General features: G+C 45.1%; 1 protein-coding gene across 4 annotated transcripts in view; it reads left to right on the top strand.

The window, feature by feature from the left end:
• The window catches only part of APOO (apolipoprotein O), a 74,940-nt gene extending 70,646 nt beyond the window's left edge, over positions 1-4,294 (top strand). For 2 of the 4 annotated variants that reach the window (XM_074030234.1, XM_005593179.5), the window contains one exon: positions 4,139-4,294. The gene's annotated coding sequence lies outside the window, so the exon portion shown is untranslated. Of the gene's footprint in view, positions 1-4,036 lie in introns of all 4 variants that reach the window. The other 2 variants (XM_015443481.4, XM_005593178.5) reach the window with 1 other exon arrangement.
• The last annotated feature ends 21,490 nt before the right edge of the window (positions 4,295-25,784 follow it).

The raw sequence follows: 25,784 nt of genomic DNA, 5'->3' as shown, positions 1-25,784 counted from the left end.
TTTTTTTTTTTTTTGAGATGGAGTTTCGCTCTTGTTGCCCAGGCTGGAGTGCAGTGCAATCTCGCCCACTGCAGCCTCAGAGGCCTCCCAGGTTCTAGTGATTCTCCTGCCTCAGCCTCCCAAGTAGCTGGGATTACAGGCATGCGCCACCATGCCCAACTAATTTTGCATTTGTAGTAGAGATAGGGTTTTACCATATTGGTCAGGCTGGTCTCGAACTCCTGACCTCAGGTGATCCACCTGCCTCGGCCTCCCAAAGTGCTGGGATTACCGGTATGAGCCACCATGTCTGGCCGCTTTATTCTTGTTTCCAGAGGTAATTTTTGTTAATAGTTTGGTGTATCATTCCAGACTTTTAAAGATAGATAGATAGATAGATAGATAGATAGATAGATAGATAGATAGGCCGGGTGCAGTGGCTCATACCTGTACTCCTAGCGCTTTGGGAGGCCGAGGTAGGTGATTACATGAGTCTGGCAGTTCAAGAACAGCCTGGGCAATATAGCGAAACCCTGTCTCTACAGAAAAACTTAAAAATTAGCTGAGTGTGATGACAAACACCTGTAGTCCCAGTTACTTGGGAGGCTGAAGTGGGAGGATCACCTGAGCCTGGGAGAAACAGGTTGCAGTGAGCCATGATCACTCCACTGCACTCCAGCCTGGGCAACAGAGTGACACCCTGTCTCAAAAACAAATATATATGTATTTATTTATATTTAAAATGTATAAATTAAATAAATTTATATATTTATAATATTTTCATGCATACATGCATGTTTTTGTTTTTTTGACAAAATGGGATCATATTCCTCATATTGTTCTGCAAGTTCACAGGAAACTTTCTTTTTACTGTTATTTATCTGGTGGGATGGGATCTTGCTGTGTTACCCAGGCTGGACTTCAACTCCTGGGTTTAAGTGATCCTCCCACTTCACCCTTCTGAGTAGCTGCACAGAAAACTTTCTGAAGGCATATAATTGTAATTTTATTATCATACATAAAGAAATTAGGCCGGGGCCAGGCGCGGTGGCTCACGACTGTGGTCCCAGCACTTTGGGAAGCTGAGGCGGGTGGATCATGAGGTCAGGAGTTTGAGACCACCTAGCCAATATGGTGAAACCCTGTCTCTACTAAAAATACAAAAATTAGCCAGGCATGGTGGCGTGCACCTGTAGTCCCAGCTACTCGGGAGGCTGAGGCAGGGGAATCGCTTGAACCCGGAAGGCAGAGGTTGCAGTGAGCCGAGATCACGCCACTGCACTGCAGCCTGGGTGACAGAGTGAGGCTCTGTCTCAAAAAAAAAAAGAAAAAAGAGAAATTAAGGCCGAGCATGGTGGCTTATACCTGTAGTTCAAATTACTCAGGAGGCTGCGGCAGGAGAATTGCTTGAACCTGGGAGGTAGAGGTCGCAGTGAGCCGAGATCGTGCCACTGCACACTCCCAGCCTGGGCAACACAGAGAGACTCCGTCTAAAAAAAAAAAAAAAAGCAAGCAAGAAAGAAATTAGCACTAATTCCTTAACATCATCTAATATCCAGTCAATGTACACATTTTCCTGGTTGTTCCATGAATAACTTTTTACAGTTGGTTCGTTTGAACCAGGATCCAAATAAGATCTGCCTGTTGTGTTTGGTAGGTCTCTTAGAACTGTAAAAGTTTCTGCTCCCTCTCTGTTCCTTGCTATTTGTTTGTTGAAAAACCTGGCTTATTTGTCCTTTAGAATTTCCTGTGTTCTACAAGGATTGAGCTGGGAGGGGAAAAAAAGAATTTCTCATGTTCTGGCTGTGGCCGAATGTATCCATTTAGTATCATTCTGTTTATCTCTTGGTTCCTTTCTTCTCTATATTTCCCATAAACTTATAGTTGGATTTGAAGGCTTAATTAGACTTAGGTTCAATTTTTTTTTTTTTGCTAAGAATGCCATAGACAGTACTATGTTAAGCTATGTTGAATGAATGAATGAACTTGTTTTATATAACATATTGTGTAAATATTTCCCTTTCAGTACTTATAGATCTACCCATTCCTTCTCTAGTTGCTTAATGGTTTCCTAGTATGGACTACCATGATCTACTTAATCCTTATCAACATAGGTTGTTTCCAGTTTTTAGTTTTTAACAATGCAATAAATCTGTCAAATTCCTACCGAAGACAAAAACAGATTAATAAACTGAGATAGAAAAAATAAGCTAGTAGTTTACATGTTTAAGAATTTTTAGTTGTATATTAAAAAATCAAGTGAATAGTCACTGGCCTCTAAAATATTTAGAAATCTCTAATTGCACCAGGCACAGTGACTCACACGTGTAATTCCAGCACTTTGGGAGGCTGAGGCGGGCGGATCACCTCAGGTCAGGAGTTCGAGACCAGCCTGCCCCACCACATCTCTACTAAAAATACAAAAAATTAGCCAGACATGGTGGCACATGTCTGTAATCCCAGCTACTCAGGAGACTGAGGCAGGAGAATCGCTTGAACCCGGGAGGTGGAGGTTGCGGTGAACCGAGATCGCACCACTGCACTCCAGCCTGGGCAACAAGAGCGAAACTCTGAATCAAAAAAAAAAAAAAAGAAATCTCTAATTGCTGAGTATATTCATTACAAATTATGAAAAAAAGCCAGACGTGGTGGCTCACGGCTGTAATGCCAGCACTTTGGGAAGCTGAGGCAGGCAGATCACTTGAGGTCAGGAGTTTGAGACCAGCCTGGCCAACATGGTAAACCCCTGTCTCTACCAAAAATATAAAAAATTAGCTGGGCGTGGTGGCGGGCACCTGTAATCCTAGCTACTCAGGAGGCTGAGGCAGGAGAATCGTTTGAACGTGGGAGGCAGAGGTTACAGTGAGCCAAGATCGCACCACTGCACTCCAGCTTGGGTGACAGAACAAGACTCCATCTCAAAAAAAAAAAAAAAAAAATTATGAAAAAAGCAATCTGGAGAAGACTCGGTTTGTCTTTGACTTGTCTTTGAATATATGTGTATTTTATTCCAGAAAAGTATGATGAGGGTGATGTGAGGAAAATTACACATCAAACTGAGGGTGATGTAATCATGCTTTCCAGCAGATAGATGGAAATGTAGTTGTTTAATCTTCAGATGTGATGTGTACTGTGCCATTTAGACATTTATTTTTTATTTATTCACCCATCCATTTGGTTAATTACGCTCAGATACACAGCCAATTGAGGATCTGAATGTAGTATATGTACTATTGATGGAACACAAAATCTTTTTTTTTTTTTTTCTTGAGACAGAGTTTCGCTCTGTCGCCTAGGCTGGAGTGCAATGGCTCAATCTCAGTTCACTGTATCCTCTGCCTCCCGGGTTCAAGCAATTCTCCTGCCTCAGCCTTCCGAGTAGCTGGGATTACAGGCGCCCACCACCATGCCCGGCTAATTTTTTGTATTTTTAGTAGAGATGGGGTTTCACCATGTTAGCCAGGCTGGTCTCGAACTCTGGACCACAGATGATCCACCTGCCTCGGCCTCCTAAAGTGCTGGGATTACACACGTGAGCCACCACAGTTGGCCTTCTTTCTGATTCTTAGTTTAACTATCTGTAAAATGGGAATAATTACAGTTTTCTCTGGCTCATGTTTCTTATGGTTATATAATGGTGATGTAAATATTGTCTATGGTTTCTCTTTATTTATTTATTTATTTTGAGACAGAGTTTCATCCTTGTTGCCCAGGCTGTAGTGCAATGGCATGATCTCAGCTCATTACAGCCTCCATCTCCTGGGTTCAAGCAATTCTCCTGCCTCAGCCTCCTGAGTAGCTGGGATTACAGGACCTGCCACCATGCCCAGCTAATTTTTTTGTATTTTTAGTAGAGATGGGGTTTCACCATGTTGGCCAGGCTGATCTCGAACTTCTGACCTCAGGTGATCGACCCGCCTCAGCTTCCCAAAGTGCTGGGATTACAGGCATGGGCCACCGCGCCCAGCCTGGTTTCTCTATTTAAATCTGAAGAATTTTCATGATGCAAAATTTTTTCTGGCACAGTTTACTTATGTTTTTCTTTTCCTTCTTTTAGTTATAGGTAAACATTGGAAACTCCATAGAATAAATCAGTATTTCTACAGAAAAATGGCAGAGAAGTCAGTATTGAATGTATTAAATTGGCTTTCTTCTTCAGGAAAAACTAGACCAGACCTCTGTTATCTTCTGTGATATCATTCTACAAGCAAACTAATCTGGAATCCCTTCACCTAGAGATAATGTACAAGCCTTAGAACTCCTCGTTCTCATGTTGCTATTTATGTACCTAATTAAAACCCAAGTTAAAAAAAAATCCGGTATCATTGAGTGACGGTCTAAGTGTATCTGGTGCCTGTGTGTATGGTGTGTGTATGCATGGTTTGTGTGTGTGGTGCATGTTTGTGTGTGGTATGGATGGTGTATGTGAGTTAGAGCCAACAGGTAACTCTTCTTAGGGAAGTATCAGCTTGCAGCCTGCAGAGTCTGGGCCCCACAACACATACTATAGAAGAGTAGCTCTGGAGTCCGAAAGATGCTTCAATAACCAGCACAAGGACCAAAACTTGTAATACAGTTTCCCTGACAATGATTAGAAGACATATAAAAGGAAACAGTAACAGTGACCCCTTATTGTGGCTGTCACCTCCTAGTTTGTACAGAACTTGCAATTCTTGATTGCCGGTGGGAGATTCAGAATGAAGAGGTCGCTGTCCTCTGCCAGTGGATGAATGGGGATGTGGTGTGTGTTTGGATTCTCTGTATGTGTATGGCTTGTATTTTCCTCCTCTGCGGCGCCTGAATGCACAGCTCATTGAACTCTGTAGTCCCACTGCAGGAGCCTCTTTTGACTTGTCAGCCAGCCAGTAAGGATGGCAGGGGAACAGAATGTCAAAGAGAATTTAGAATTTCCAGATTTCAATTAGATTTGGGAACTCTTAAATCTTCCTTGTATACTTGTATCATCAATTGAATTCCTAATCGTTGACCTTCCAGAACTGATAGCAGTCAGTAAGATAGCAATACACAGATGGACATGCACATATTCGTGTTATATATATTTAAGAGAGCCAAAATGGCAGGAACAGTGGCAGCATTGTTACCGGATTAATGAGCTGAAGCAAATTTGTCCCTAGAATGATCTCCATAGTCACCCAGAAGTCTTTTATTTCCTTTTAGGCCAAAGTACTTTTGTGTTATTGTACCAATCACCCAAATATATGAAAGCCATGCCTATATCTCATTATAAATATGCTATTGTTCCAGGCTTTCTCCATTTGGCTTGGCCTCCCATGTCACCTCTGGAAAGTAGCGATTCCTTGAGTTTCTTCCTTGCAATTGCCTGACCTAGAGAAGATTAAGAAGAAATGGCCTACACGTCAGCATGCTTAGGTCATTAATCAATAATTTGAGTGCCTCCTATCTAAGATATTACCTCCCATTTTTAGTTTTTTACTCAGTATTGAAACATTGCTTTAAAACATTTTAGGCCAGGTACAGTGGTATCTGTAATCACCCGCCTGTAATCACCCGAGGCGGGTGAATCACTTAAGGCCAGGAGTTTGAGACCAGCCTGGATAACATGGTGAAACCCTGTCTCTACTAAAAATACAAAAATTAGCCAGGCGTGGTGGTGCACGCCTGTAGTCCCAGCTACTCGAGTGTCTGTGGCAGAAAAATTGCCTGAACCCAGGAGGCAGAGTTTGCAGTGAGCCAAGATCAATCCACGCACTCCAGCCTAGGCAACAGAGTGAGACTGTCTCAAAAAAAGAAAGAAGGCCAGGGGCAATGGCTCACGCCTGTAACTTTGGGAGACTGAGGCAGGCGGGTTGCTTGAAGTCAGGAGTTCAAGACTAGCCTGGCCAACATAGTGAAACCCTGTCTCTACTAAAAATACAAAAACTTGCTGGGCATGATAGCGGGTGCCTGTAATCCCAGCTACTCAGGAGGCTGAGGCACAAGAATAGCTTGAACCCAGGAGGAGGAGGTTGCATTGAGCCAAGATCACACCACTGCACTCTAGCCTGGACCACAGAGCAAGACCCTGTCTCAAAAAAAAAAAAAAAAAATTTAGGCAAAATGCCTGTGCTCACATATATAAATGAAAAAATATGACTTGCTCGAGGTTAAATAGCAAATCAATGACAGGTAAAATTAGGTCATGCAGTGAATATTACTGATTTTTATTAGTCTAAACATATAATTCAGAATCCTTTAATTCAGAAAAAGTAATAGATAGGGGTTATATTTTCCTCATCTTATCTCTTTCTTTTTTTCCACCTGGGCTGGAGTGCAGTGGCATGCACGGTCACAGCTGCTCCAACCTCAACCTCCCAGGCTCAAGCAGTTCTCCTGCATTAGTCTGCCGAGTAGCTGGGACTATAGGTATGCACCCCCTCACCCAGCTAATTTTTTATTTTTTTTATTTTTTTTATTTTTTTCGAAATGGAGTTTCGCTCTGTTGCCCAGGCTGGAGTGCAGTGGCACGATCTCAGCTCACTGCAACCTCCGCCTCCCGGGTTCAAGCAGTTCTCCTGCCTCAGCCTCCTGAGTAGCTGGGATTACAGGTGCCTGCTACCACACCCAGCTAATTTTTGTATTTTTTAGTAGAGATGGGGTTTCACCACCTTGGCCAGGCTGGTCCCGAACTCCCACCTCGGCCTCCCAGAGTGCTGGGGTTACAGGCGTGAGCCACTGCACCTGGCCTCCACCTTGTCTTAATGAATGCACTTTGCACTCATCATTTTGGAAAGTCTTTTGTTTTGTTTTTTCTTTGAGGCAAGGTCTCACTTTCTTGCCCAGGCTGGAGTGGAGTGGCACGATCACAGCTCACTGCAGCCTTGACCTCCCTGGGTTCAGATGCTTCTCCCACCTTAACCTGCTGCGTAGCTGGGACCACAGGCACATGCCACCATGCCCCACTAGTTTTTGTATTTTTTGTAGAGATAAGGATTGCCATGTTGCCCAGGCTGGTCTGGAATTCCTGAGCTCAGGTGATCCACCCACCTCAGCCTCCCAAAGTTCTGGGATTACAGGCGTGAGCCACCGTGCCCAGCCCAAGTTTCCACTTTTTAATTCAATGTACCAATCCAGTCTAATGCAGAAACTACTGTCAGGGGACTGGTAGTACATGTGTAGGACTAAACTCTCCTTATGGCTTGATTTTCATTTAAAGTAAGTACTGGAAATCATGTTTTCATTCACCAGTGGTTGAAAGAAACTTGCTTCAGGTTTTGGTTTTCACCCTGTAAACCTTCTCCTGTCTGATGTTTTGTTTCCCTTCTGATATGTTCAACTTTCAAGTCAGTACAGGTTGAGTATCCCTTATCCAAAATGCTTAGGACCAGAAATATTTTGGATTTTGGAATTTTTTTAGATTTTGGAATATTTGCGTATACATAATGAGATATCTTGGGGATGGGACCCAAGTCTAAAACCATGAAATTCATTTGTTTCATTTGCACTTAGGGTGAAGGTAGTTTTATAAAATATTTTTAATACTTTTGTGCATTAAAGTTTTGAGTGTGTGTGTGTGTGTGTGTGTGTGTGTACATATATATATATATATATAGTTTTTGTTTTGTTTTTTAGACAGTCTCACTCTGTTGCCCAGGCTGGAGTAAAGTGGCATGCTCTTGGCTCACTGCAACCTCTACCTCCTGGGTTCAAGCAATTCTCGTGTCTCAGCTTCCCTAGTAGCTGGGATTAAAGGCATGTGCCACCACACCCGGCTAATTTTTTGTATTTTTAGTAGAGACGAAGTTTCAGTATATTCACTAGGCTGGTCTCAAACTCCTGGCCTCAAGTGATGGCCCGCCTCAGCCACCCAAAGTGCTGGAATTACAGGCGTGAGATACCGCGCCTGGTCAGTTTTCACTTTTTTTTTTTTTTTTTTTTTTTTTTTGAGACAGAGTCTCGCTCTGTCACCCAGACTGGAGTGCAGTGGCACAATCTCGGCTCACTGCAAGCTCCGCCTCCCGGGTTCACGCCATTCTCCTGCCTCAGCCTCCCGAGTAGCTGGGACTACAGGCGCCCGCCACCACGCCCGGCTAGTTTTTTGTATTTTTAGTAGTGACGGGTTTCACTGTGTTAGCCAGTATGGTCTTGATCTCCTGACCTCGTGATCCGCCCGTCTCGGCCTCCCAAAGTGCTGGGATTACAGGTGTGAGCCACCGTGCCCGGCCAGTTTTCACTATATTTTAACTGTTACCTGTCACGCAAGGTAAGATACGGAATTTTCCACTTGTGGCATCATGTCTGTGTTCAAAAAACTGGATTCCAGAGTGTTTTGGATTTCAGATTTTTGTAGTAGGGATGCTCAACCTGTAATTAACCAACACATAACACTAACGGTATACAGTTAGGTCAAACTCCAGATGTGACCAAAGTTCAGGCTTAATTATGTTTATGAAATGATAGCCAAGGAAATGCCTGGGTGGAAGAAAAGTTTGTTTTTATAAGCAGGTGTTTCACATTTCATTCACTTAGCAGTGCAGAATAAGTCATCTGTATTTCACATGTAGGGGTCTTTATCTTAACTGACTGTAGAGTTTTGTTGCTGGACTTTAGCTGTGACTCTGGAAGACAGAAGAATAGCCAAGGAAGTAACTCTTTTTCCTGCCCACCTGCAACCTGTGAAATAGTCTTAAGACTCAGGCCAGGCGCAATGGCTCAAACCTGTAATCCCAGCGCTTAGGGAGGCCGAGGCAGGCGGATCACAAGGTTAGGAGTTCCAAATCAGCCTGGCCAATATGGTGAATCCCCGTCTCTACTAAAAATACAAAAATTGGGTGTGGTGGTTCGTGCCTGTACTCCCAGCTACTCGGGAGGCTGAGGTAGAAGAATCGCTTGAACCCGGGAGGTGGAGGTTGCAGTGAGCCGAGATCGTGCCACTGCACTCCAGCGTGGGCGACAGAGCAAGACTCCATCTCAAAAATACATATATATATAGTCTTAAGACTCAGTATCCCTATAGTCAGTCTGTAAATTCTCTCCTCTCAGGTATGCCTGGTGAGACTTGCTGTTCAATGCTGATTTGTTGATAGGTGTAGAGAACACATAGAAGAACAAGGGAAAGGCAAAGAAGGAGAAAAATACAGAATTCAAAGACTGCTCTCCACACTCAAAAGTCATAGTGAGCCCTTCAAATGCTTAGATGACATAATACTGGGATTTTCTTAGGAGGAACCCCCAATTTGTGTATGGTCACAGGGTGATTTTAAATGTTTTGTTTACTGCAGAAAAAGCATCAGCTTTTTAATATCAGCTATTTAATTTATCTCCCATATCCCTTCTAAATTATGAGAGAATGGCCTCCAGGTAATGGTATGTGTGAATACATACCTAACTCACTCCTGAAACCCCAGGAAGACAGGAAGAAAGGGATTTTTATGTAGCATTCGCATGTAAGAAAAGGATGGCGGAGGAGTTCTGGGCAACGTAGAGGGAGACTCTATCACTAAAAGAAAGAAAAAAGGATGGAGAGAGGGAGACAATGGGACTTGTTTTTCACAACAGACTCAGCAGAATTGTTTGAAACTCTGTACCCATGTAACATTGTCACAAATAAAAATAATGAAAATATTTAGAAGCGGATTCTACAAAAGGCAAGGAAGTTAGTGTTAAAACGCTGTATTTGGCCAGGTGCGGTGGTTCAAGCCTGTAATCCCAGCACTTTGGGAGGCCTAGGCAGGCGGATCTCGCAGTCAGGAGTTCAACATGGCGAAAACTCATTTCTACTAAAAAATAGAAAAATTAGCTGGGCTAATTTGTGGTGGGTGCCTGTAATCCCATCTACTCAGGAGGCTGAGGCAGGAGAACTGCTTGAACCTGGGAGGCGGAGGTTGCAGTGAGCTGAGATCGTGCCACTGCACTTCAGCCCGGGCCACAGAGTGAGACTCTGTCTCAAAATATATATATATAGTATTTATTTTGTAAACTTTGATTCTGTGTGTCCACTGGGACCCTTCGTGTAGTGAAAGCATATGATAGATTTCTCCCCATTTAAAAAAAAATTTAGAAAGTTATAGGTGTCTTTGTGTCTGTGGCACTTTGTCAAAGCTCTGATTCAGCCAGTTGCAGTGGCTCATGCCTGTAATCCTAGGACTTTGGGAGGCCAAGATGGGAAGATTGCTTGAGCCCAGCAGTTTGAGACCAGCCTGGGCAACACAGTGAGACCCCCATCTCTATAAAAAATTAAAAATTAGCCGGGCTTAGTGACATGCGCCTATAGTACCAGCTACTCAGGAGGGTCACTTGAGCCCAGAAGATCGAGTCTGCAGTGAGTCATGATTGTGCCACTGCACTCCAGCCTGGGCGACAGTGAGACCCTGTCTCCAAGGCGAAGAAAAAAATGCCAGGCGTGGTGGCTCGTGCCTGTAATTCTAGCACTTTGGGAGGCTGAGATGAGTGGATCGCTTGAGCCAGGAGTTCAAGACAACTCCTGAGCAACATGGTGAAACTCTGTCTCTACAACAAATACAAAACTTAGCCAGTTGTGCTGATGTGTTCCTGTATTCCCAGCTACTCAGAAGGCGGAAGTGGGAGGATCACTTGAGCCCCAGAGGTCAAGGCTGTAGTGAGCTGTGATTGCACCACTGCACTCCAGCCTGGGTGACAATGAGACCCTGTCTCAAAAAAAGAAAAAAAAAAAAAGCTCTGATTCATTTTCTGAATCTTCTGTCAGGAATACAACCCTCAGTTCCAACATTGCTCAAGAGGGAAGCTGTAGCCTGTTGGTGGACCTGTTTCCCTGGATTGGAAGTTGTGTCATTTTATGAAGAAAAGCAGAGACCACTTAGTATATTGTTGCCCTTGCAGGTGCTCTTCAGAACTGGAAGCATCGTGCTCCTGGGAGCCTTCCCTACTTCATACACCCCACTTGTCTCCTGTTTGTACCTCCTCTCCTTTCCATACTTCCTCTCTATCTTACCAAACAAACATGGTATTGTTTTCCATTCCTCATGTTGTGTTACTGGCTCTTGGTGGTCCTGCTGACCTAAAGATGTTTGACTTACTACTAACAGTCTTCTTTGTGTGATTGCTGTTTTCCCCTTGGGACAGGTTCTGTTCTTGTTACTCATTTATGTGCAGAATGGGAGATGTAGGAAAAGCTTGTACCCTTTCAAACCCTTTTAAACTTACTTGTACTTCTGTTGAATTCACCATCACTGGTACCTTTCTGAAGAACTGACTTACAAGACATGAAAACCTTTTCTCTCTGAACTCCTAGATCACATTCTAGGTTTCTTATGGCTTCATGCATGTTCTACCCCTTTTTGTTCATACCTGATTTCCCCTAGTAGGCTATAATCTTTCTGAGGCCGGGACAAGTGTCCTTCTTAGTGTTCCCACAGTGCTGACCTAATGCAGTGATATATACATTGTGAATGTGTGAATTCTTGAAAGTTCAAAATTGCATTAATTCTGTTTCAATCAAAACCTCTATAGGATATGCATAGGTATTTGATTTGTTTGTCCTCACCCTCAGAGTACATGTCCCTGTTTCTAACTTCCAAATATAAAAAAGAGGAACTCTCTAAAGGCCTTCAGTCTCTATGACTTCTCCCCCTTAGATTTATTAAGTGCCCACTGAATGCCTGGTCTAGATACTCTGTTATGATGGGCAGGTAGAGAAATACCTTTTACAATTCTGATTCAAAGACAAAGCAAGTACATGAGACAATCAGAGTAGTTACAGGCAGCATTATCATAATGTACAATCTGTGGTAGATACTGATTTTGTATTTTGGTCTTGTGCAAAGAAGCACCCAAGGATGTTTGTCCAAAACATGAATGTTGCCAGGAGAGGTGGCTCATATCTGTAATCTTAATACTTTGGGAGGCCAAGACAGGAGGATCGCTTGAGCCTAGGAGTTTGAGACTAGCCTGGGCAACATAGTGAGACCCCTAAGTCTACAAAACAAATTTCAAAATTAGCCAATTGGCCAGGCGCAGGGGCTCATGCCTGTAATCCCAGCACTTTGGGAGGCCAAGGCTGGCAAATCACTTGAGGTCAGGAGTTCGAGACCAGCCTGGCCAACATGGTGAAACCCTGTCTCTACTAAAAATACAAAAAATTAGCTGGGCGTGGTGGTGGGTGCCTGTAATCCCGGCTATTCGGGTGGCTGAGGCAAGAAATCACTTGAACCTGGGAGGCAGAGGTTGCAGTGAGCCGAGATCACGCCACTGCACTCCAGCCTGGATGACAGACTGAGACTTTGTCTTAAAAAAAAAAAAAAAAAAAAGGCCGGCTGCGATGGCTCACACTTGTAATCCCAGCACTTTGGGAGGCTGAGGTGGGCAGATCACAAGGTCAGGAGTTTGAGACCAGCCTGACCAACATGGTGAAACCCCATCTGTACTAAAAATACAAAAATTAGCTGGGCATGGTGGCACGCACCTGTGATCCCAGCTACTCAGGAGGCTAAGGCAGAAGAATCGCTTGAACCTGGGAGGTGGAGGTTGCAGTGAGCTGAAATCGTGCCACTGCACTCCAGTCTGGGCAACAGAGTGAGACTCCATCTCAAAAAAAAAAATTAACTAGGTGTGGTGGTGCACGCCTGTTGTCTCAGCTACTAGGGAGTCTGAGATGGAAGGATCACTTCAGCCTGGGAAGTTGAGGCTTCAGTGAGCCAAGATTGTGCCACTGCATTCCAACCTGGGTGACAGAGCAAGACCCTGTCTCAAAAAAAAAAAAAAAAGGAAAATATGAATGTGCCTAGGGAGTAATTTTAAATGTTTGTGTACATTAACTCTTTTAGGTAAGGAAGAAAAGTAATCAGAGGAGACAAGCCCGGTAAAACAGGGAACGCGGGCTTTGGATGGATGGTTTTACTGAGTTAGAGTTTAGCTCATGCTCTCCTTGTGTGATCACTGTTTTTCGCTTGGAACACCTTCTGTGCCTAGCAAGTTTAGCAAGTGTTAGCCCAGGGTTGGGCTTTTGAGCAACGCTTGATGTATCCCTCTAGCTCGTTAATGCTATTGTATATGGAAAAAGTTAATGTCTTATTACTTTCACATATAAATAGGAATTTTATTTATTTATTTATTTATTTATTTTGAGATGGAGTCTTGCTCTGTCACCTAGGCTGGAGTGCAGTGGCGCAATCTCGGCTCACTGCAACCTCCGCCTCCCAGGTTCAAGCAGTTCTCCTGCCTCAGCCTCCTGAGTAGCTGGGATTACAGGCATGTACCATCACCCAGCTAATTTTTTGTATTTTTAGTAGAGACAGGGTTTCACTAAGTTGGCCAGGCCAGTCTTGAACTCCCGACCTCAGTTGATCTGCCCGCCTCAGCCTCCCAAAGTGCTGGGATTACAGGTGTGAGCCACCACGCCCGGCCATGAATAGGAATTTGAACATCTGGCTAAGAGTAGTGCCAGTTGAGATCCTGTGTGTCCTGCTTTAACTAATAGATATGTTTAATATAGAATCTATCATTTTCATCGGCCAGGTGCAGTGGCTCACACCTGTAATCCCAGCGCTTTGGGAGGCTGAGACAGGTGGATCACCTGAGGTCAGGAGTTTGAGACCAGCCTGACCAACATGGTGAAACCCCATCTCTACTAAAAATACAAAATTAGCTGGGTGTGGTGGCACATGCTTATAATCCCAGCTACTTGGGAGTCTGCAGCAGGAGAATCACTTGAACCCGGGAGGGGAAGTTGCAGTGAGACGAAATCACGCCATTGCACTCCAGCCTGGGCAACAAGAGCGAAACTCCATCTCAAAAAAAAAATAATAATAATTTTCATAAGTTATGTCACTGTCCTTTAATTAGCTCCTTAGCAGCTTAAACATGCCATTAGACAATATTTACTACAGTAATATACTTACTTATTTTTTAAATTCATAGATAGGAATAAACTTCAGCTGACTGAAATAATTACAAATTCAGAATATTAATAAACATCAAGTTTGAGTGTTTCTTTAAGTAAACATAAAATTCAAGCTCGCATGAATGATATGACCTCTACATAGAAGAGAGTTACCATAGCAAGCCCGAGTCTGCTGGCTTCAAAAAGGCCTGCTCGCAGGGTTGGCCTTTTGGAAACTGGGCTTCCCAAAAGTTCCCCACGCTCGTTAAGTCTAGGGCACCAAGCCCCGTTGTATCAGGTCACAGAGATTGTGCAAACGATGTAAGTTATGGCAAATGCCATAACTTCCTTCTGTGAATCTGGTGAATTTTGGTCATTGCTAGGCAGAAGATGCCTACATGACCAGCCTCCAGTAAAACCCTTTGGTGCCAGCCGGGCGAGGTGGCTCATGCCTGTAGTCCCAGCACTTTGGGAGGCCGAGGCGGGCGGATCACTTGAGGCCGAGAGTTCGAGACCAGCCTGACCAACATGGTGAAACCCCCATCTCTACTAAAAACACAAAAATTAGCTGGCGGTGGTGGCGCATGCCTGCAGTATCAGCTACTCAGGAGGCCAAGGCAGGAGAATCGCTTGAGCCCAGGAGTTTGAGGCTGCAGTGAGCCGTGATCATGCCACTGCACTTCAGCCTGGGTGACAGAGCGAGATTCTGTCTAAAAACAAAACAAAAAAAGGCTTTGGTGGTGAATCTCTAATAGGCTTCCCTGGGCAGAAGCACTGCACACGTGTGGCTTCAGTTTTGCTGCTGAAGAAGGAGCGTGCTCAACGTGTGCCCTCCCGGGTTGGGAGGGAGAAAGCATGGGAAGCCTGTGTGTGGATTTCTCCAGACTCTGCTGTGTCTTTTTCCCTTGCTGGTCCTGTCATGAATCCTTTGTTAGGATAAAGCTAAGGCATGAGAACTTGTATGCTGAGTCCTTTGAGTCATTTTAAGCAAATCTTGAGGACCCACCCCCCAAAACAGCATGTTAAGATGGTGTTTGTTTTATGTCATGCCATCTTGCCACCAGCTTTAGAAGAAAAACATAAATAAAAGGACTATTATATTTACATTAAATATTTCCAGGTCACAAGACATTAAAAAAACTGTTTTTATTCATCTTCTTCAAGCAAAGAGAAAGTAGTTTTTGAAAGCCACAGAAAACTCTAAGCTCCCTTGTTTAGACCAAATTAGTGATTGGGTTTTTTTCCTGATTCTCACAGTAGAGTCTTTCTTCCTTTCCTCACGCTATGGAGGCAAGCGGTTTGGGCTGGTTCATAAGTAAATAGGTCATAAACTGCACTCCATTCAAAAGTGACGTCTTTATGAAAGCATTTATTTGTCCTACAGAGAGAGCACTGGCTCATTTCAAATATTGTTCTCAGCCTAGATCAGAATGCTAAAGAGCACACATTGCACATTTTGTTTTAAACACAATAGTTTAATTGTTTGTTTCTTAGTGGTGCCATAAATATTTCCCTGGGAAAGCACTACCAAATAGGTAAGACTTTTAGAAGTCTGTGTGGAATCATACACCTAAATGTCATAACTAAATCTGTTAGACTTTCAGAAGACAGCACAGGAATAAATCTTGGAAAAGGAGTAAATCGTGACCTTGGGTTAGGCAGTGGTTTTTTAGATACAACACCAAAAGCATGGGTGACAAAACAGATAAATTGAACTACCTCAAAATTTAGAAACTTTTGTGCTATAAATGATACCATCAAGAAAATAAAAAGACACTTGGGTATGGTGGCTCGTGCCTGTAATTCCAGCACTTTGGGAGGCCAAGGCAGGTGGATCACTTGAGCCCAGGAGTTTGAAATCACCCTGGGCAACTTAGCAAGACCCTGTCTCTACCAAAAAAATATCAAAATTAGCCAGGCGTGGTAGCACATCCCTGTAGTCCCAGCTACTCAGGAGGCTGATGGAGGATTGCTTGAGCCCAGGAGGTTGAGGCTGCAGTGGGCCATGAGTCTGGGTGACAATGAAACCCTGTCTTTAAAAAAAAAGCTAAATGCAGTGGCTCACACCTGTAATCCCAGCACTTTCGGAGGCCGAGGTGGGAGGATTTCTTGAGCCCAGGAGTTTGAGAACCACCTGGGCAACATAGCAAGACCTAATTTCTATTAAAGTAATAAAGAAAAAAACCCATGGAATATAGGAAAATATTTATACATATATCCGATAAGAGGCTCGCACATACAGAATATTTAAATAACTTTTACAACTCAACAGTAAGAAAACAACCCAATTAAAACTGAGCGGAGGGCCAGGTGCAGTGGCTCAAGCTGTAATCCCAGCACTTTGGGAGGCCGAGGCGGGTGGATCATCTGAGGTCACGAGTTCAAGACCAGCCTGGCCAACATGGTGAAACCCCGTCTCTACTAAAAATACAAAAATTGGCCAGGTGTGGTGGTTCATGCCTATAATCCCAGCACTTTGGGAGGCCAAGGCAGGTGGATCATTTGAGGTCAGGAGTTCAAGACCAGCCTGACCAACATGGTGAAACCCTGTTCTACAAAAAATGTAAAAATTAGCCAAATGTCGTTGCAGGCACCTGTAATTCAAGTTACTGGGGAGGCTGAGGCAGGAGAATCCCTAGGAGGTGAAGGTTTTAGTGAGCTGAGATCGTGCCACTGTACTCCAGCCTGGGCAACAGAGTGAAACTCTGTCTCAAAAAAAAAAAAAAAAATAGCCGGGTGTGGTGACACACGCCTGTACTCTCAGCTACTCGGGAGGCTGAAGCAGGAGAATAACTTGAACCCAGGAGGCAGAGGTTGCAGTGAGCCGGGATGATGCCACTGTACTCCAGCCTGGGCAACAGAGTGAGACTCTCTCTCAAAAAATAAAATTCAGCAGAGGATTTGAACAGACTTTTTTTTTTTTTTTTTTTTGAGATAGAATCTTGCTCTGTCGCCAGGCTGGAGTGCAGTGGCACGATCTCAGCTCACTGCAACCTCTGCCTCCCAGGTTTAAGCAGTTCTGCCTCAGCCTCCTGAGTAGCTGGGACTACAAGCCCACGCTGCCATGCCTGGCTAATTTTTTGTATTTTAGTAGAGACGGGGTTTCACCATGTTGCCCAGGCTGGTTGCGAACTCCTGAGCTCAGGCAATCCACCCATCTCGGCCTCCCAAAGTGCTGGGATTACAGACGTGAGCCACCCCGCCCAGCCTGAACAGACATTTTTAAAAAGAAGATATACAGCCAAGCGTGGTGGCTCACGCCTGTAATCCCAGCACTTTGGGAGGCCAAGGCGGACGGATCACGAGGTCAGGAGATCGAGACCATCCTGGCTAACACGGTGAAACCTGTCTCTACTAAAAATACAAAAAATTAGCCGGGCATGGTGGCGGGCGCCTGTAGTCCCAGCTACTTGGGAGGCTGAGGCAGGAGAATGGCGTGAACCCCGGAGGCAGAGCTTGCAGTGAGCCAAGATCATGCCACTGCACTCCAGCCTGGGCGACAGAGCAAGACTCTATCTCAAAAAAAAAAAAAAAAAGATATACAAATGGCCAATAAACCCATGAAAAGCTGTTCAGCATCATTAGTCATCAGGGAAATGTGCATGAAAACCACAAGGTGCCATTTCATACCCACTAGGATAAAAAAGGTAAGAACAAGTGTTGACAAGGGTGTGGAGAAAACAGTCTGGCAATTCCGCAAAATGCTAAACCTGTGACCCAGCATTTCTTTTATACTGCAGTATATACCCAAGAGAAATGAAAACACATGTCCACACAAAAGCTTGTACACAGACGGCCATAGCAGCATTATTTATCATAGTCACAACAGAAACAAATGTCCATCAACTGATAAATGTATAAACAAAATGTATTTCCATACAATGGAATATTATTCAGCCATAAAAAAGAATGAAGTACTGGTCAAGTGTGGTGTCTCACGCCTGTACCCAACACTTTGGGAGTTGAGACGGGAGGATCGCTTGAGGCCAGGAGTTCAAAACCAGCCTGGGCAACATAGTGAGACCTCATCCGTACAAAATTACGATTAACTGGGTGTGGTAACACATGCCTGTAGTCCTAGCCAGTCAGGAAGTTGAAACAGTAGGATCACTTGAACCTAGGAGTTCAAGGTTACAGTGAGCTGTGATTGCCCTCCAGCTTGGGTGACAGAGCAACACCCTGTCTCAAAAAAAATACTGATGCATGCCACATCAATGACACTTGAAAACATTATGCTAAAATGAAAGAAGCCCATCACAAAAGAACCCATAGTATATGATTCTATTTATTTGGAATGTCCGGAATAGACAAGTACAAAGAGACAGAAAGTAGATTCATAGTTGCTTAAGACTCCAAGGATTGGGGGAGGGCAGAGCATATCAATCAGGGTTCAACTAAAGAAACAGAACACATAGGAGATGTATTTTGAGAGGTTTATTGCAAGGAGTTGGCTTAGCCGACTGTGGGGACTGGCCAGGCAAGTCTGAAATCCATAGGGCCGGTAAACAGAAAGGGCAGCTGGAGTTTTCAGGCATAAGTGGGAGCTGCGGTCCATAGATGGAATTTCTTCTTCAGGTAAACCTCAGTTCAGCTCGTAAGGTTTCACCTGATTGAATCAGGCCCACTTAGAAGTCAACTGATTATGGATTTTTTTTTTTTTTTTTTGAGACAGAGCCCCACCTGTAGTTGGAACTACAGGTGCGTGCCACCACACCTGGCTAATTTTTGTATTTTATTATTATTTTTTTTTGAGATGGAGGCTCCCTCTGTCACCCAGGCTGGGGTGCAGTGGTGCGATGTTGGCTCACTGCAACCTCCGCCTCCCAGGTTCAAGTGATTCTTCTGTCTCAGCCTCCTGAGTAGCTAAGATTACAGGCATGTGCCACGACGCCTGGCTAATTTTCGTATTTTAGTAGAGACAGGGTTTCACCATATTGACTAGGCTGGTGTCGAACTCCTGACCTCAAATGATCCACCTGCCTCAGCGTCCCAAAGTGCTGGGAATACAGGAGTGAGCCACAACGCCCGGCCTCATTATGGACTTTCATCACATCTACAGGATAACCTTCACTGAAGCTCCTAGATTTGTATTTGATCACCTGGGGACTGCAGTCAAGTTGACACGTAAACTGGCATGGAAGGGTGGGAAGTGACTTCTAATGGTGTTTCTTTTTGGAGTGAGGTTGCGCAATTCTGTACTGAAAATTATTGAATTGTATACTTTAAATGGGTGAATTATGATATGTGAATTATATCTCAATAAAGATGGTTTTTGCTTTTGTTTTTGTTTTTGTTTGAGACGGAGTCTCGCTCTGTCGCCAGGCTGGAGTGCAGTGGCGTGATCTCAGCTCACTGCAACCTCCGCCTCCTGGGTTCAAGCGATTCTCCTGCCTCAGCCTCCCAAGTAGCTGGGACTACAGGTGTGCACCACCATGCCTGGTGTATTTTTAGTAGAGACGGGTTTTCACCATGTTGGCCAGGATGGTCTCGATCTCTTGACCTCGTGATCCGCCTGCCTCGGCCTCCCAAAGTGTTGGGATTACAGGTGTGAGCCACCGTGCCCAGCCAAAGATGTTTTTTAAAACTGCGTATTTGCACTCCCCTGTTCATAGCAGTACTATTCACAGTTGCAATGAGGTGGAAGCAACCCAAATGTCCATCGGCAGATAAATGGATAAACACGTGATATGTGCATACAGCGGAATGTTATTTGGTCTTAAAAAGGAAGGAAATCTTGTCACATGCTACAATATGGATGAGCAGGGAGGACTTGTTGCTAAGTGAAATTAAGCCACTCACAAGACAAATTATGGGGGGAGACGTGGTGGCAAAACTCCATCTCAAAAAAAAAAAAAGCTAAGATGGTAAATTTTGTTTTTTATGATAATAAAATAATGAAAAAAAGACTGTCCTGCGTTGCCCGAGCAGCACCCCTGTTATCTGAACTCTGCCCCAACACCCTTTTCTGTGCCATATAGTGTTGCATATAGTCTCTAAATGAGAACATCCTCAAGGTATAATCAAAATATACTGAGAGAGTTCAGGTGGCACTGGTTCAATTGTTTATCTCTTCATGGCTTATTTAATTTCATTACCTATTTCTAGGAAACCAATGATGGAGATAATGAATTGACAGGATATAAATTTGAGTTACAGTTGTTTGGATTTATTTTTTCCAGTAACTAAGGCAGCTGCTAAAAGCAACTAAAAATCTGGTCTTGGTCGGGCGCGGTGGCTCACGCCTGTAATCCCAGCACTTTGGGAGGCCGAGGCAGGTGGATCACCTGAGATCAGCAGTTGGAGACCAGCCTGGCCAACATGGTGAAACCCCATCTCTACTAAAATTATAAAAAGATTAGCCGGGCATGCTGGTGCGTGCCTGTAGTTCCAGCTATTCGGGAGGCTGAGGCAGGAGAATTGCTTGAACCCGGGAGGCGGACGGTTGCAGTGAGCAGAGATCGTGCCACTGCACTGCAGCCTGGGCAACAGAACAAGATTGTGTCTCAAAAAAAAAAAATCTGGTCTCAAATGATAGAAAAGTGACTGCCTGGCCCTTCTCTGAGTTCCCTGGGCAGCAAGGAGTCCTCTTCAGGGAAGCAATACATAGCCCAGACTCACCCACGGTACCTACTTGATTGTGTGCTCTGATGTATTCGGAGACTGTCTGGCCTCAGTCTCAGACTGTGGGTGGGGAAGACGAGCAGCCCACAGTTGAAGTCTTGAACCAGGAAGTATTCACCCCCAGTTGGCCAGTCACACTTCCTGGTTTATTACCCCTCTCCACTCTGAGCATCAGTTGCTACTTTGCCACAGTTGACAGATTCACCTAGCAGGCATGGCGGCGGGAGTTGGTGAGGCCAGGCAGGCTGGGGCCTTCTTCCTTCCTTACACTTGCTAGTTTCTCCTGCCGGGAATGCCCTTGCCTTAGCCCAGTGGTTCTCAGCCAGGCCATTGTGTCCCCTAGGCATTTTGGGTTGTGTCACCTTAGGAGGGGCATGCTACTGGCATCTTGTGGGTAGAGGCCAGAGATGCTGCTGAGCGTCTTGCAGTGCACTGGACTGCTCCCACAGCTTTGCGAGCCTAGCTCTTTGTCATCCAGGTCTGACCTAAATTGACCTTTGTTTTGGTGTGTCCTGACCAACCAGCAGAAGGTAGTTTTGTTTTCCTTGTTGCACTATCACTCTATTATATTTTATTTGTTAGTCTTTTATCTACCCCATCTCCCCCCTACCTGCCCACACACAAAATATACTAATGAGCAGGGCCGGGCACAGTGGCTCACTCCTGTAATCCCAGCATTTTGGGAGGCCGAGGTGGGTGGGTCACATGAGGTCAGGAGTTCAAGACCAGCATGGCCAACATGGTGAAATCCCGTCTCTACCAAAAATACAAAAATTAGCTGGGTGTGGTGGTGCACATCTGTAATCCCAGCTACTCGGGAGGCTGAGGAAGGAGAATCACTTGAACCCGAGAGGCGGAGGTTGTAGTGAGCTGAGATCGTGCCATTGCACTCCAGCCTGGGTGACAGAGCGAGACAACGTCTCAAAAAAAAAAAAAAAAAAAAGAAGAAGAAGAAGAGGAAGAAGAAGAAGAAGAAGAAAACATGCTAATGAGCAATATAAATTCCAAACGTCTACAAAGATTAAGAGACCTGGTTCCTCCTCACTGCTGTATCCCCAGCTTTTTGCACAGGGCATGGGACCCAGTGAGAGGCAATCAGTATTTGTTTCATCAATGAATGAAAGGGATTTAACTTGCTGTAGCAACTCACCTCACCCCTAACCCCAGGGCAGCCCAGCTCCCTGTTCCTTTCAGTCAGGAGGCCTCTGGCTCCTTCCTGCCTTCCCAGCTCCTACCTGCTGTTGAAGCAGTGAAACTCCCTGGGGGAAGCAGACCTGCAGGGCTGAGGGAAGTCTCTGGAGCGTTACAATCCTGAGGAGTTGGGGAGAGGAAGGGCTCATGGGAAATAAATAAGGTAAATGGGGAAGGGTGGGGGTGGCGAGAGTCCGTGTATGGGAAAGAAAGGAACTAACTTGTATTGAGCATCCTCCTAGATTCAGGACATAATAATTTCATTTAATCCTGTTAATCTGGGATGAAGACACTAAAGTCTGGCACAATTAAGTACCGTATCTAAGGCCACATGCCAGGAAGTGGCAGAGTTGAGACTTAAATCAAGGGCTGTGTGATTCCAAAGTCCTTGGGGTAAGGGGTGAGGCAAATTGCTACAGCAACTTAAATCCCTTGCTCCAAGGAGCCATGTCGTGAAATCCTTTGGAGAAGCCAGATAAGATGGGTCCTGTCCTCAAAAGAGTTTCTAATCTGGGTTGTGAGACAGGCAGACACACAAGTTAGATATTAAAGTTGTAGTCGGTATGACCTCTTGACCAGCTTAAGGTACCAGTGTCACTTTGCTGTAATGAAATTAATTGGTCAAACACAGACATACCCAAATTAGTAGGCAGTCCAGTTTCATATTCTGTCTCTCTCCCTCTCCCTCTCTCTCTCTGGCTCCCTCTCTTCCGCCCGAGGGGTTTACTAGGTCTGAATGGCTCAGCCCTAAACCAAAGACACCATGTGGTCATTACCACCTGATCATCTACTGAAAATTAGTAATTGCAAGGACTTGAGTGGTGGCCAGTCTTTTACACTCCTATAGCTGATTTGTACCCATGGACAAAGCCATTATCCCAGAGGGAGTCCCAATACATGCCCAGGTGGTTTCAGCCTGAGGCGTATACCACCAAACCTGCTGTGACTAAAAATGACCACAGCAATATTTCTAGTTCCACATGTTCTTGTAGAACCTTGCCATTCCTCCCACCGAAACGTAGAGTCTAATTTTCCTCCCTTTGAATATGGGCTGACTTGGCCGGGCGCAGTGGCTCACACCTGTCATCCTAATACTCTGGGAAACTGAGACGAGTGGATCACCTGAGGTCAGGAGTTCGAGACCAGCCTGGCCAACATGGCAAAAACCGATTTCTACTAAAAATACAAAAGTTAGCCAGGTGTGGTGGCATGCGCCTGTAATCCCAGCTACTCGGGAGGCTGAAGCACGAGAACTGCTTGAACCCGGGAGGTGGAGGTTGTGTGAGCTGAGATCGCACCACTACACTCCAGCCTGGGTGACAGAGCGAAACTCTGTCTCAAGAAACAAACAAACAAAAAAGAATATGGGCTGACCTTAGTGACCTCCCCCTCAATGACCTGGATGCAGCAGAAGTGATACTGCATGACTTCTGAGATTAGGTCATAACCTTCCACCCGGTTGTCTCTCGTTATTGTCACCCTCAGAACCCAACCACCATTCTGTGAGGAAATACAGGCCCCTTGGAGAGGCCTTGCGTAGGTACCCACCGACAGGCAGCGTCACTCAGCAGCTCTGTGATGGAGTGAGCCTTCTAGTGATGTCAGCCCCCAGCCTTCAGATCTTCCAGCTGAGACGTTATAAACAGTGAGAACCTGTCCCTGCTGCTGTGCCATGATGGAATTGCTGACTCACAGAATCTGAGCGTAATAGATGCTTTTTGTTGTTGTTGTTTTGAGATAGTCTCGCGCTATTGCCCAGGCTGGAGTGCAGTGGCATGATCTCGGCTCACTGCACCCTCTGCCTCCCAGGTTCGAGCGATTGTCCTGCCTCAGCCTCACAAGTAGCTGGGATTACAAGTGTGTGCCACCATGCCCGGCTAATTTTTGTATTTTTAGTAGAGATGGGGTTTCACCATGTTGGCTAGTCTAGTCTCGAACCTCTGAGCTCAGGGGATCCGCCCGCCTCGGCCTCCCAAAGTGCTGGGTTTACAGGCGTGAGCCACCACGCCTGGCCGGCAAGGGGAATCTTTAGGAAGCACCATGGCACTGCACTGGCTCCTAGAAGCAGGAAAGAGGAGTCAGGAGCTGGGAGGATGCCTTCACAGTTACACAGGAAGAGATCATGACAGCAGTCCAAGCTAGGATGCCTTTGGGAGGTAGAGGACTAGTACTCTTCATAGACTGGGTTTTATGCCTTGAGGAGGGGAAGGGGAGAGGGACTGTGGGGTCTGAGACCTCTCAGTGTATACCGAGTGCAGTGGCTCATGCTTGTAAGCCCAGCACATTGGGAGGCCAAGGTGGGCAGATCACTACAGGTCAGGAGTTCAAGACCAGCCTGGCCAACATGGTGAAACCCCATCTTTACAAAAAACGCAAAAATTAGCTGAGAAGGTTGTAGTGAGCCGAGATTGCACCACTGCACTCCAGCCTGGGCAACAAAGCAAGATGCTATTAAAAAACAAAACAAAAGAAAAAAAAAAACCAGTTCTTTTTTTTTTTTTTTTTTTTCCACTATTGTTGCCCAGGCTGGAGTGCAATGGCGTGATCTTGGCTCACAGTAACCTCCACCTCCTGGGTTCAAGCGATTATCCTGCCTCAGCCTCCCGAGTAGCTGGGATTACAGGCATGTGCCACCACACCCCAGCTAATTTTGTATTTTTAGTAGAGACGGAGTTTCTCCATATTGGCCAGGCTGGTCTCGAACTCCCAAACTCAGGTGATCCGCCCACCTCAGCCTCCCAAAGTGCTGGGATTACAGGCACGAGCCACCGTGCCCAGTCTGACATGGTTTTTAATCTTCAAAATCCCACAGTCTGGTGGATATTTGCTGTTTTTGTCTTCCCAGGACTCATTTCCCCTTCATCTGATAAGCCCTCTTTCCACTGAGAAATATATTCCATGTGCTTTGGATGAGTTTGACCGTATTCCTCCTCCATAATCAACGGATGGAATGACAAGAGTCTGGTGACTATTTACTCTTGGATCTAATCATGACTAAAGTCAGATCCAACTACTTTCCAGTTGTTTGGACCAAACACATTCCCTTTGTTTTTTTTGTTGTTGTTGTTTTGTTTTGTTTTGTTTTGCTTTGTCTTTGAGACAGAGTTTTGTTCTTGTTGCCCAGGCTGGAGTGCAGTGGTGTGATGTTGGCTCACTGCAATCTCCGCCTCCTAGGTTCAAGTGATTCTCCTGCCTCAGTCTCCTGAGTAGCTGGGATTGCACCACCGTGCCCAGCTAATTTTTGTATTTTTAGTAGAGATAGGGTTTCACCATGTTGGTTAGGCTGGTCTCGAACTCCTGACCTCGTGATCTGCTTGCCTTGGCCTCCCAAAGTGCTGGGATTACAGGCTTGAACCACTGTGCCTGGCTTTATTTATTTATTTATTTATTTATTTATTTTTAATTTATTTTTTTTTTTTTTGAGACGGAGTCTCGCTCTGTCGCCCAGGCTGGAGTGCAGTGGCGTGATCTCGGCTCACTGCAAGCTCCGCCTCCCGGGTTCACGCCATTCTCCCGCCTCAGCCTCCCAAGTAGTTGAGACTACGGGCGCCCGCCACCACGCCCGGCTAGTTTTTTGTATTTTTAGTAGAGACGGGGTTTCACCATGTTAGCCAGGATAGTCTCGATCTCCTGACCTCGTGATCCACCCGCCTCGGCCTCCCAAAGTGCTGGGATTACAGGCTTGAGCCACCGCGCCCGGCCTATTTATTTATTTTTGCTTAATTTGAGTTGCTTTCTCTCACTTGCAACCATAGGTTCTGTTTAATCAGGTATTTTCCATAAAATAGAAATTACTGACGACCGGGCGCGGTGGCTCACGCCTTTAATCCCAGCACTTTGGGAGGCTGAGGCGGGCAGATCACTTGAGGTCAGGAGTTCAAGACCAGCTTGACCAACATGGTGAAACCCCATCTCTACTAAAAATACAAAAAAAAAAAAAAATAGCTGGGTGTTGTGGTGCACACCTATAATCCCAGCTACTCGAGAGGCTGAGGCAGGAGAATGGCTTGAACCCAGGAGGCAGAAGTTGTGGTGAGCGGAGATTGTGCCACTGCACTCCAGCCTGGGCTATAGAGACTCTGTCTCCAAAAAAAAAAAAAAAAGAAAAAGGAAAAGAAATTACTATACAAAGGAATACAGGTATAGGTGTCATCTCTGCCTTCCGTTGTCATAAATT

Source organism: Macaca fascicularis, chromosome X (assembly GCF_037993035.2).
Source record: "Macaca fascicularis isolate 582-1 chromosome X, T2T-MFA8v1.1".
Taxonomy (NCBI): domain Eukaryota; kingdom Metazoa; phylum Chordata; class Mammalia; order Primates; family Cercopithecidae; genus Macaca; species Macaca fascicularis.
Note: the sequence above shows the minus strand (reverse complement) of the source record. Positions and strands in the feature narration are given on the sequence as shown.